Genomic DNA, 3,871 nt, shown 5'->3' with positions numbered 1-3,871 from the left:
AATGCTCTTTCAGTACATATGCCTGGGCACTGCAGGCCGGAAGGAAGTGCATGGGTGAAACACATCCCTGGCCTCAGGTAGCTTCGTGTCTGCAGAGCGTGGTCCCTGGCTTAGGGACTTGTAATGTCACCCCGCGACTAAGCTGAGGGTCAGCGGAGGCTGTGGAGGCATCGATACGCAAGCCGAGTCTGAAGGGAAAGTAGGAGTTCTGGGGGGCAGCGAGCAGGACTGCGCTGGGAACTGCGTGGTCCACAGGCCTGGAGGTGCAGATGTCAGCTGGGTCGATGGTGCGGAGGAGGAAGGCCCGGTGGCAGGGCCCAGCACAGGCCGCGGGAAGGCCAGGTGAGAGCTGGCAGAGTTTCGATGCCGGCATGGTTTCACAGGTCTGTTGCGGTAAGTGGGCAGAGCCCTGGCCCTCCGCCTCACCTCTGATGAGCCGCTCTGCTCTGACGAAGGTGGGGAACGCAGGAGAGCTCTTTGGAAAGCCTTCCTCTGCTGTTGAGAAACCACCAGGGCAGGGCCAGCACATGGCATAGCAGTTACAGCCCTGGACTCCCATATGGCTGATTGTGGTTCGAGTCCTGGACTCCATGCCTTAGAAATCACGCTGGGTGTGTTTGCATGCATGCCCAAGATCCCAGGAGGAGAAGGGATTGCAGTGTGGCCACCCCCTCTGGGGGCTGATTTCTCACTTTCCCTCTTCCTGTCTGCCTCTCTTTCTCTGTCTCTCTGGCAAGTCCACGTGCCCTAAGGCAAAAACCTTTTATTAAAAAAAAATTAAGAAAGGAAAACCAGGGCCGATAGGTGGCATGGTGGTTAAAGGTGCTGGATTCCATATGGCCAACCACAGTTTGAGTCCTGGACCTGGCGACTTGTTTTCTCACTTTCCCTTTCTCTCTCTCTCTCTCTCTCTGTGTCTCTCTCTGGTCAAATTAAAAATGATAACAATTGGAATTAAATACATAAATAAATAATAATTCTAAAAAATAAAAAAAAAGAATGGAAAGAGGAGCCACCAGGGCAACCTCAGTGCAGTAGGTGCTGGAGCCCACTGAGTGGGAAGAGGGCCCTGGGGGCGGTGGAAGGAGGGTCTGGGACTTCTCGAGGACCTGAAGAGCCCTCTGTCTTTTCCTGTGTGCGATGAGAAGGATGGGGTTGCATGCTCTTTCTCCAGGCCAGCTCCTGGGGGCCCCAGGGGAATGTCTGGGCCGGGTGCTGTTGCTGTGATGAACCTGTCCCTGGGGAACAGAACTCCTTACAGCCCAGCAGCTCTGTTTTCTAGAAATGCTCAGAGACTATCATGACCATGTGGTGAAGGTAAGGGGCCTGGCGGTAATCGGATGTGTGTCAGAGCGCGCCCCCATGGCAGCTTGCATGCTGGGTACGCGGGAGGTGGGCACAGCCCCGCTCCGCAGTCTGGACTGGACAGCGGTGGTCCTGGGTGGATCTCGTGCAGGGCATTTTGCTGGGGCTGCCCCTTCGTAAGCATTAGACCGGCTTCTGCGTCAGATCCCTGTGGCCGCTCAGCAAAGGATCACGGTCACTGTAAGCCAGGATCCAGCACAGGTCTGGGTGGGCTGAGCGCGGGGGCAGGGCAGCTTGGAGGCTGCGGGGAAGAATCTGTTCCTTGTCTTCCCGGCTCCTGGAGCCTTCGCGTTCACACCTTACACCCCGCCATCTTCCACGTTAGCAGTGGCCGGTCTAGTCTCGCTCACACCGTGTCACTGACACGGGCACTTCTGCCTCCCACGTCCATTCTTAGGAGCCTTGTAATTATACCGGGTGATCCAGAGTACCTCCTTATCGAACATCTGCTGAGGGCCAGCCAGTGGGTGGTTAAGGCGGCCGGATGCCACATGGCTGAGTGTGAGGTCTGAATCCCGGACCTGGGCACATGTGCATGCGTATCCCAAATCCCAAGGGGAGAAGGAATCGATGCCCGGCCATCCCCCGGGGGGTGCTTTCTTTCTCTTTCTCATGAGCACATGCACCCTACAGCAAAATAAAAGAAAATTTTAAAAGGCTGCTGATCAGAAACTTGAGTTGGACTTTCATTCCCCTTTGCCGTGGAACCTAAAGTGGTCACGGGTTCTGGGACTAGGGTGTGGACACCTCTGGGGGCCATTCTTTGCCCACGGTAGTTGTCAGCAGCAAAATCAGGAGACCTTGCTTAGCCATCCAGACTTGCAGCTCCGTCGACAAATCAGAGCCCTTGGCAGCGGGGGCCTGCACTGTTGCCTGGCAACAGTGGGTCAGAGCCAGTGCCGGCGCCATCTCCAGACGGGTTTGCCAGTGCCAGTTCTGCACAGTCCCTCGCCCTCGCTGTGGTGCCCACGCGTTTCCTTCCTTGCCAGGTCCCTGCCCCGGGGCCACGAGGCTTGTGCAGGGCCAGACGCAGCAGCACCCCACATTCAGGGTGCCTGGGCCGGCCTCCTCGCTGGCTGTGCCCTGCCCGGCCCCACACCCCCACTCACTGTCCCGGACTCTCTTCCCATCGCCTCCTCTCCTGCCTCCGCCTGGCACACACGGTCCCTGTGTTCTGGAAACTTCCCTCTTAAGTCTCTCACGGGTGTTTTTTCACAGCGAGTCTTGGGGGACCAGTAGTTAGCGGAATGGCTATGTTGCTGAACTCCCATGTAGCTGACTGCGGTTCGAGTTCCGGACCCGGTGGCTTAAACTCACGCCGGGTGCGTGTGCGTGCATGCCCAAGATCCCAGGAGGAGAATGGAGGAGAAGGGATTGCGGTATGGCCATCGCCCCCTAGGGGGTGATTTCTTGCTTTCTATCTCTGTCTCTCTGGCAAGTGAGCACACACGCCCTGTGGCAAAAACCTTTCCCAAAAAAAACAGCGAGTGTTTCTTTTTTTTTGGAGAGGTTTTTGCTATCGGGCATGTGCGTTCACCAGACAGACAGAGGGAGACAGAGAGACAGAAAGCGAGAAATCACCCCCCAGAGGGGATGGCCACACCGCAATCCCTTCCCCTCCATTCTCCTCTCTGGATCTTGGGCATGCACGTACATGCGCCCGGCGTGAGTTTAAGCCACTGGGTCCGGGATGCGAACCGCAATCGACTGTGTGGGAGTCCAGCGACATAGCCATTACTAACTGCTGGTCCCTAGCGAGTGTTTCCGATGTGCCTGTAGCTCAGTGTCCATCCAGATGAGGATCACGTAACAAGCACGTAGTCAGGCTGCTGTGTGCCAGGCCCCCAGGCCCCTGCCCTGCTTCCACACAAGCCAGTTCAGGTCGAAGGGAGGAGAGACGAGGCGATGGGCGAGAACGTGTCAGCCTCCTCCCGCATGGAGGGTGGGTCCGGCCTCCTTTGGTCTTCCTACCCCGCCCCAGGCCTGGAGATGAGCTCTGTTGGTATAGTGTCTTGGGGGGGGGTGTATTTCTGGGGCTCTGTTAAAGGCATCTCAGTGCAAGAGCCCCTCATTTCCAGATGTCGCCCAGCCCGCAGCTGGCAGTTGAAGTGGAGCAGGCAACCCAGGCCTGGACGTCCGGTGGTTTGCAGCATGCAGCACACACCCCTTCCTGCACCGCGGCTCGGCCGCCTGAGCTGGGGCTCGGTGGTTCCCTCGGGGCCCACATCGAGTGACCCTGTACTGTTGGGCCCAGGGTGCAGGGTGCCTGGGCGAGCCACCGGTCTGACAGCCCGTGGGCAGCTGCGTGTTATCTACACAGACTATTATCCAACATGGGAACGATCTTGGGAAACTTGCTTAAAAGCAAAACCAAAGGTTTCATTATGGAGGATTTCAAATACATAAACATAGAATAGTGGGGAGCTAGTAGGTGGTGTGGTGGTTGAAGGCGCTGGACTCCCAACTGGCCAACTGTGGTTTGAATCCCAGACCTGGCGGGTTGTCT

Source organism: Tupaia chinensis, unplaced genomic scaffold (assembly GCF_000334495.1).
Source record: "Tupaia chinensis unplaced genomic scaffold, TupChi_1.0 Scaffold138725_1, whole genome shotgun sequence".
NCBI lineage: Eukaryota > Metazoa > Chordata > Mammalia > Scandentia > Tupaiidae > Tupaia > Tupaia belangeri.
Note: the sequence above shows the minus strand (reverse complement) of the source record.